This window comes from Emys orbicularis, chromosome 3 (assembly GCF_028017835.1).
Source record: "Emys orbicularis isolate rEmyOrb1 chromosome 3, rEmyOrb1.hap1, whole genome shotgun sequence".
NCBI lineage: Eukaryota > Metazoa > Chordata > Testudines > Emydidae > Emys > Emys orbicularis.
Window position 1 is genome coordinate 64818149 of NC_088685.1, and position 9872 is coordinate 64828020.

General features: G+C 39.9%; 1 long non-coding RNA gene across 2 annotated transcripts in view; it reads left to right on the top strand.

The window, feature by feature from the left end:
* Positions 1 to 9872, top strand: part of LOC135876850 (uncharacterized) — a 1011314-nt gene that overhangs the window by 841614 nt on the left and 159828 nt on the right. The gene's annotated exons all lie outside the window — the stretch shown is intronic.

Genomic DNA, 9872 nt, shown 5'->3' on the forward strand with positions numbered 1-9872 from the left:
AATTATTTTGGTATAGAGGGCCTGATCCAATCCCCAATGGGGAGTCTTACCACTGACTTAGACAGGGCTTGCATCAGGTCTGGATTTTGATGCTAATTTATGTACTGATATTTGGAAATATGGATTTCTGAAGGAAACAGAACAGTTAAAAAGAAAGCAAAAAGAACTTGAACACTTACAAAAGTTTATAAAATTTAAAACACTTTAACTAAAAGGTGCATTTTTAATGTTGTTTTAGTAACCTGTGCCCTTTTGATATTCCCCTGACTTCCGGTATAGTATCATCAAGATGACATGTTTTATCAGCTAAAGTGGCATATTGCTCAAAGCAAGGTTAGATCCTGTGCCAGTGTAACTAGATGTGGCTTATCAATCTGAACAAATTAAAAGAGACATGGCTTTTAGAAAACAGTGGTTAGAAATAGTAAGGCATTCTTAGGGAGATATACCATATCAATTTTAATATGAAATCTCTACCTGCAAAAAATTGGGATGAAATATGTGGGATGTATTTTATAATTACAGTACTTATTTTCTGCTAAAGAGTCTGGTTTGCTTTAAGTACTGATAAATGCATACTGTTTTCATGCATGCTTTTTCTTATGAAGCTTCTCTCCTCTAGAGGCAATACTGCAAACTGCAGTGTATTATGGGATTTAAGATTGGTTGAATGAATTCCCCACTGGGATGTCGGATATATTTTCACAGGAAAGCATGTTGTCCAGTGGATGGAACTCTGGACTACGAATCAGGAGGGTTCTATTCCCACATCTCTCACTATGAGGAAAGTCACTGCACCGCTCTGTGCTTCAAAATAGCCTTCGGTGAAATGGGGAAATCATTTACCATGCACTTGGAGATGAAACAGGCTCTATAAAACCTAAGTATTATTATTTATTTAAAGTTGTGGTGACCTTTGGGACAGATTATTTAGGTATGGAAAATATGTCTCCAGCATACAATCATTAAAGCAGCAAAATTAGAAGCCACCAAAGTGACAATTGTCAGTCAAATAAAAACTCCTCTACAAGGGCCTAAACCTGAAGTCCTGGAAGTTAGACCCATCCCTACTCAGCCAATTTAGTCTCAGTCGTGCACTCATTTAAGTCATTTGAGAGTTTGGATCCTGGAGGTTGTTATATGGTGATAGGAAGCTCAGACACTTGCCAATCCAGACACAATTTCTGCACACTCAGAACTAACAATTAGCTGATCTCTAATGAAGAACAGCAACGGTTATATGTCCTCGTGTGAAATTATGAGGCTGATTATTAAGCAAACATAATGCCACCAGTTTCTATAAAATTTGCAGAACACTGAAGACCACATTATCAATCCCCCCAAAAGCCTTACAATATAACATGGATGAGAAGAAGCACAGCACAACATAACTGGGAGGGGAAGGGTGTAGAGAGCTTAATGGTGAGGAAATAAACATAGGAGGCATTTAGGGATAAAGTTAATTTTAAGGAGGACTATGAAGCAGAAGATGACCCAAAGGGAGGACTGGATTCTCCACTCCATTAAGGTCACTTTCTGCTGAGCAAGTAGCACAAAATGGCCGGCATAAGGGGATGGAGCTGGTATGTCAGTGGTCTTCGAGGGGCAGAACATAGGTATAGTGAAGCAGAATTCCACTGCATCTCCACAGACCTTAGGCCAGTGGCAGAAGTTGGCATAGGCTCCCTCCTGAGCTAGTGTATCCTGGGGGTAGGCAGCCAAGGTTCAGAGAAACTCAACCACTTCTCTACAGCTGCTCCTCTCTACTATATCCAAACACAGCTTGGCTACAGTGGAGAACTGGGGCCACCTCTTCCTATTGCAAACAAGGACTAGTGCTCATCAGATAAGTTACCATAATTTTTGCTGCAATATTTGCAAAAATGTGAGCTGAATAGCATACCAAAAATGGGCAAAACTAGTTTGAAGTTAACCTGTAGATTGCTCTGAATGTAAATAGCTGAGCTATGTTGGTACAAAACAATATATAAAAGCATTTCTTATGCAAACTGGGTTTGCAGTTAATCAAGTGAATTGTAACTTTAAGAGTATCCTAGCAACTTCCCAAACAGCCAGGGAAAGTCCCAGCTGACAATGTACACTGATGTGATTGTTCTATTTGTGCAGTCATCAAAACTTTGCAGTTAATCAAGAAGATAATTTGAAACATGAGACCAAGTTAAATTTGAGCTAACAAAGGGGAATTTTATGTGAATTACATCACCAGGACACTTCTTATGGTCAGAGCCATCATCTCAGGACAGGAACAGGTCGGAACAGCACAAAGTGAAGGTCAAATAATTCTGGCAACAAAACCTACCGTTATAAAAATAGACAGAACAATTGTACTGTGCAAAACTCTGTGGTTCCACATTGCCAGCTCTCCGTTTTAGAACTTTGCTGCAGAATATGAGAGAGTAATTTTTAAAAATTATTTTTTAAACACAGGACGACCCAAGCCACACACTGAAACACAGGTATCACCAAAGACCTATCTGAAATTATAGAAGAATCATAGAAGATTAGGGTTGGAAGAGACCTCAGGAGGTCATCTAGTCCAACCCCCTGCTCAAAGCAGGACCAACCCCAACTAAATCATCCCAGCCAGGGCTTTGTCAAGCCGGGCCTTAAAAACCTCTAAGGATGGAGATTCCACCACCTCCCTAGGTAACCCATTCCAGTGCTTCACCACTCTCCTAGTGAAATTGTGTTACCTAATATCCAACCTAGACCTCCCCCACTGCAACTTGAGGCCATTGCTCCTTGTTCTGTCGTCTGGTATCACTGAGAACAGCTGAGCTCCATCCTCTTTGGAACCCCCCTTCAGGTAACACTGGTCTACAATTTTTGAGAAGTCGTCTGCTTCAGAGATAAAATGTGCTATTTATTATGTATTTTGATGTGCTGAATTCAAATATGACAATTAAAACAACTGATTGGCTACTGTTTCTAAGATATTTAAGTTTTTACATTTTATGTCTATGTATATTGTGTAGATAGTAGAGTTTTAATCATAAATTGTAAACCTAGGTCTTTTCATGTGTTTATGGTTGCTTTACATGATAATATTTCACCTGTCCTGTTTATGTAACACTTTAAAAATCAGCAAAAGGGTTATATAAATAAAATTTATTATGAAACAAAAGGCAAAAAACTATTATGTACATAGTTTAGTCCTATTCAGTGTCTACTCGGCGCTTCTTGGCTTGTCTCTTGTATTCATTAAATGGAGCATCTCTTGTCACTGTCCAGCAATAGTCTGCAAGCATTGATGGGCTCCATTTGCCCTGATAGCGTTTCTCCATTGTTGCAATGTCCTGGTGAAATCGCTCGCCGTGCTCGTCGCTCACTGCTCCGCAGTTCGGTGGAAAAAAAATCTAGATGAGAGTGCAAAAAATGTATCTTTAGTGACATGTTGCAACCATGGCTTTTGTATGCCTTGAGGAGGTTTTCCACCAACAACCTGTAGTTGTCTGCCTTGTTGTTTCCAAGAAAATTTATTGCCACTAACTGGAAGGCTTTCCATGCCGTCTTTTCCTTGCCACGCAGTGCATGGTCAAATGCATCATCTCGAAGAAGTTCACGAATCTGAGGACCAACAAAGACACCTTCCTTTATCTTAGCTTCACTTAACCTTGGAAATTTCCCACGGAGGTACTTGAAAGCTGCTTGTGTTTTGTCAATGGCCTTGACAAAGTTCTTCATCAGACCCAGCTTGATGTGTAAGGGTGGTAACAAAATCTTCCTTGATTCAACAAGTGGTGGATGCTGAACACTTCAAAAACAGACTCCAAGGAGAGACAGCTGAGCTGGAATTGATATGCAAACTAGACACAATCAATTCAGGATTGAATAAGGACTGGGAATGGCTGAGCCATTACAAACATTGAATCTATCTCCCCTTGTAAGTATTCTCACACTTCTTATCAAACTGTCTGTACTGAGCTATCTTGATTATCACTTCAAAAGTTTTTTTCTCTTACTTAATTGGCCTCTCAGAGTTGGTAAGACAACTCCCACCTGTTCATGCTCTTTGTATGTGTGTATATATATCTCCTCAATATATGTTTCACTCTATATGCATCCGAAGAAGTGGGCTGTAACCCACGAAAGCTTATGCTCTAATAAATTTGTTAGTCTCTAAGGTGCCACAAGTACTCCTGTTCTTTTTCCTCCCAGGCTCCAATGACTGTCGGAGTGGCCAATCTTTCTTGATGTAGTGGGAATCTCTTGCACGACTATCCCATTCGCAGAGAAAACAGCAGTACTTTGTGTATCCAGTCTGCAGACCAAGCAAGAGAGCAACAACCTTCAAATCGCCACAAAGCTGCCACTGATGTTGGTCATAGTTTATGCACCTCAAAAGTTGTTTCATGTTGTCATAGGTTGTCATAGGTTTCCTTCATATGGACTGCATGACCAACTGAAATTGATGGCAAAACATTGCCATTATGCAGTAAAACAGCTTTAAGACTCGTCTTCGATGAATCAATGAACAGTCTCCACTCATCTGGATCGTGAACGATGTTGAGGGCTGCCATCACACCATCGATGTTGTTGCAGGCTACAAGATCACCTTCCATGAAGAAGAATGGGACAAGATCCTTTTGACGGTCACGGAACATGGAAACCCTAACATCACCTGCCAGGAGATTCCACTGCTGTAGTCTGGAGCCCAACAGCTCTGCCTTACTCTTGGGTAGTTCCAAATCCCTGACAAGGTCATTCAGTTCACCTTGTGTTATGAGGTGTGGTTCAGAGGAGGAGGATGGGAGAAAATGTGGCTCCTGTGACATTGATGGTTCAGGACCAGAAGTTTCATCCTCTTCCTCTTCCTTGTCTGACTCAAGTGAGAATGATTCTGGTGCATCAGGAACCGGCAGTCCTTCTCCGTGGGGTACTGGGCGTATAGCTGATGGAATGTTTGGATAATGCACAGTCCACTTTTTCTTCTTTGACACACCTTTCCCAACTGGAGGCACCATGCAGAAGTAACAATTGCTGGTATGATCTGTTGGCTTTCTCCAAATCATTGGCACTGCAAAAGGCATAGATTTCCTTTTCCTGTTCAACCACTGGCGAAGATTTGTTGCACAAGTGTTGCAGCATATGTGTGGGGCCCACCTCTTGTCCTGATCTCCAATTTTGCAGCCAAAATAAAGGTGATAGGCTTTCTTAACCATAGTGGTTATACTGCGCTTTTGTGATGCAAAAGTCACTTCACCACAAACATAGCAGAAGTTATCTGCACTGTTCACACAAGTACGAGGCATCTCTGCTCACTTTGGCCAAACAGAAATGTGTCCCTTTGCAAAATCAAACACTGACAAATAAGAGAGCACGACACTGTATGATTTCTAGAGCTGATATAGGGCAATTTGTTCAGCAGAGTGATGTAAGCTTCATTATGATTGCATCATCCATGACTTCTAGGAATAACATGATGCAATTCATATCATGTATGACGCAATACCAGCTTCAGATTGCATCATTCATTGTTTTGCCTAAAAAGCAAGTACTGTCCAAACCCAGTCATAGATTTATTAATAGATCCAGTCAAAGATGTATTTTAGTCATTTCTGGTTTAAATTGAGATCCCTTCCCTTTATAACTCACTTATCCTCCGCCATTCCCAAGTCAAGGGTCATATATACTGACCCAACAGCATATCTTGAAAACTAGAGCCAATCAACAATTTTAAGCATCATTTTCGTTCTCAGTGACCCAGAATTAGTAAAGTTTGACTACATTTATTTCAGAAGCATTTTGGCTGTAGAGCAGTGTAATTGAAGGCTGCTATCAAATCCCCCCTCATTCTTCTCTTCTGCAGACTAAACAAGCCCAGTTACCTCAGCCTCTCCTTGTAAGTTATGTGCCCCAGCCCCCTGATCATTTTCATTGCCCTCCACTGGACTCTCTCCAATTTGTCCACAATCATTTACATTGTGTGTTTATCTCTGTATTGTTTTTTGTCTATTTAAACAAAGGCTATCCCCTGTCCTACTAACAACTTACATTGATATAGTGCTTTTTATCCCAAAATATATCAAAATGCCTTACCAACTTAAAATAATATGCAGAGCAATCACTTCACCACCAGTGAAATGCAGCCATCTCTAAAGTGACACCCAGTTTCTGATTAGGACAGCACAGCAACATTACGCAGTAGATGAGCCATGAAGGGAAGATGAGAATGAGAACCACTGGTACACAATATTATGTTCCATAAAGCCCCTCTATGGACCCTGCAGAGCTGTTTCTGTTACAGTAGTAGATCATCTGATAGTCTTCAAACAATGATACTTCTTGCTTGGTGGTAGCCAAGGCACCTTTTAGGGTTTCCAGAGATATTTTTGGTCAATTAAAAATAAAAGCATGGAAAGAGGAAGAACCTTAGCTACAAAGTGGGCAGGAGGAAGAAGGGAAATGTTATTAAGTGACTCACCTTAGTGTACTGGGTACAGTATTTTCATCTTCTTAAAATAGATGTAAAATACTTTTTCGTGTAATTAAGCACCAGTTTTGTCTCAGAATAGAGAGGGGAATGTCTACGAAAGGTTCACAATCTTAAGAAGTGATCTCCAACATGAAAAGGAACCACAGATATCCAACTGAAATGGCAGGCAAATTCAGTTCAGCAGCATATAATTAGAGACTTAGAATTGGCCAAGGATTAGCAAAAAGTTCCATATGCTCTTTAATGCTCACAGCAGTTACATCATTGTTTTAGGTCTTAGTTGTAAACCAAGATCTGCAGCACAGTGCCTTCTAACAGCATGCAGATACCGTCAGTACTCACCTAGAGGTAAGAGGTACTCCTATTCACTCTCCAAGATCATTTCTTGCAACTCCCATCCAACTACTGAGAAGAACCAACTCTCATAAGACCTGACAAGATTCCAATGCACACACCACAATGGAATGTTATTCAGGACAGAAACTGACTACCTCTATCAGCCAGTTAGAATTCTCCTGACATTCTGAGCAGCTGTGTAAATGGATGTTTACACAGCTAAAGGCCTAATCCTGCACCATTAAAGTCAATGGAGCAGATTTGGGCTCTAAGGTAGTTGGTTAGTGAGAAGGAAATCAAGCATGGTCTAGCTCTGTGGGTAATTTACTTTCTGAATAGGAAATAAAAAAAATAGTTATTTCATAATTCAATACCAGATTCTGTTTTCAGAAAAGCTACCCTGCACAGAGAATTGTTCATATAGGTCCTGATCCAAAGCTCACTGAAATAATGGGAATCTTTCCCTGGATTTCAATGTAAGTTTTGACCTTTGGTTTATTTTCAGGTATATGTTACTTAGCTTTGTGTTTAATTCGGTAAAGTGTGTGCTTTAGATTTGAAAAACACACACATTATGCAATAAATAAGCATGACTGGTAATTTTGCTACAAAGAAAATCAGTGTAAGGATTCGTGAAAATCACAAGTCAAAAAAACTGGTTTGCTAAAGGTGATCTCCATACAAAAACTTTAATCAAATTCTTTAATAAAAACCATTTTGTTAAAAATCAACATTGTTATGATTGGAATTTTTATACAGAAAATGAATCAGAAGTTACAAAAGCAACTGACATTACATAATAAATATAACTGGAATTAATACATACGAGAACAGTACTACAGCATCTCTTTATAAACATTAAAAATGATTATCTCTATGGCATGTTAATTTAACATCTCAATTATAAAATCCTCTTTGCTTTGTGTTAAACGAACACATACTAATTAATTATTCTTGCACTAAAAATGTTAAAAGCTGCTTTTTCATGGTAGGAGGGTCCAGGCATCTGAGCATGGCCCTCTCCATCAGCCCTCTGAGCATGCCACAAGAAGCTGGCAGATGTGCTCATCATCCATCATGGACCTTTTGTAAGTGTTTGGTTGGAGACATTCATGAAGAAATGTTGTTCTCTCCAAAATTATGTATGGCAGCTGGAATTGAAGATTATAAATCAACAGCCCTATGTATGCACAGCTGGGGATAACAGGCCAGATTCTGGCCCATGTTACAGTCCTTTGTGTTGCTGCAATATTGAAAAAGGGGTGTGAAGTTATTCTGAATGGGCAGGTCAGAGTTCCACTGGCATGAAGAATGCTAGCCTGGTGCTGAGACAGCATAGCTGACTCTCCGATACACCCTCCTGGCTCCCCTTGGGAAGGGGGCGTACCAGGAGCATGGTTGAGGGAGACAGGATGACCAGAGCACACTGTGCTCCTGTGATCCCGGGGCAGCGTAGCAGTCCCTTGGGGCTCTTACAAAACTAACTAAATTTAGAGTAGCTCTGCAGCCAGACTAGGCCCTGGCTGCCAAGAGGACGAGGGAAGCATAAAGGTGGCTTAAAGCCACCTTTGTCTCCCTCTCTCCTCAGCTATGCTGAGCACAAGTCTGACACAATTAGAGATCTATTCTAGCCTGATATATCTGGGACCAAACAACTTCTTGCATGACAAGAAATTCTGTTAAGATGTGAAAAAAGCTGCTGATCCTGAGATACTTGTTTTCTATGTAGGGTCTTCTGTGACTCACTATAGCATGAGTGCCTTTTACATTCTCTTTTCACCTATTCCTTTATTCTAGGTGACGGCCTGTCGTTCCCTGCTTACTACATGTTCCTTTTCATAAAGATGAAATTACATGTGCCTTCCCCTAACATCACAAGGAGGCACTCTGAATGTATCACTGACAGCAGATGTCAATAGCCAAAGGGAGGTACTCCACATCAAGGGTAACACACTACTAGCTGCCTTCAGATAAAACACCATATTCCACACCATTTTCCTAAGTCAGCTGGCTGATGTGGGAGTCCAGTGGTTGCTCCCGAATGCAGGCTCTCTCGCATAACAGCACATTGCACCATTAGCCAACTCCTGTGCTTATATTTCTATGCATTTTACATTAAATAATAAAGCTCCCTGTGAACAGTACAGTACTATGCTTTATGCATCAAACTACAGAGTCCATTACTAGAGTTGAAAAAAAAATTAAGAAAAAACACAAAGCCAAGTATACAAACTCACAAGATGACCCATTAGCAGTTCTGAACATTTATAATTTTCAAGAAATTATTTCCGTCCAATTATAATTTTTTTTTACATGGAAACTAGATCAACAGCAGGGGTCTGGCCTAGAAGATAAAACAAGTATATACTGTACTAGTACATACAACACAGGGCTAAATCACATTGTAAACCCAACTGGAATTATTTAATTAGGAAGGAGAGAGGGAGAGGCAATGGGCTAACTAACTGAGAACTTCTATGGGTTTCTCCAGCATCAGTTCTCTAATAGGCAGTAGGCAACATGTTTCTGTGAAGGGAGAACAAGCAACAACTCCAAATTATAAGAATCTTCTATATTTAAGGCATTCCGGATCTCATTTATAGCACATTTGTCCCAATATGTCAGAGCACCTTCTCAGATTCTGCAATCACTCAACCTCAAATTCTATAAATCCATGCTATCAGTTTCAATACCTTTCTGCCATCTCACACAAATATTTGGGTAGGTTATATTTAGCAATGCGCACTGTTCTCATCTCAATTTAAAAAAATTTTTTTGTATGACTTGGAGATAGTCAGATTTTGCAATATTTCTGGAAATTATTTTAAAATATACTGATTAACTTCCTCTTAACTCATTATTTAAATTCTCAGCAGTTCATGTGTTTTATTTTCAGTGGGGAGTCCAAACCCACTTCAATTAGGAGAGGTGTGACTATGGCATAGGTTTTCCCAGAATAGTATTTAAATGTGCCATGCAAAGCTAGCTTATAACAAAAAGGTTGATGGGGCCAGAACTCATGGCCTTCCAAACTGTAGGCTGAATTATCCTTCCTCCCCTCATTATCTCTATTATTTTT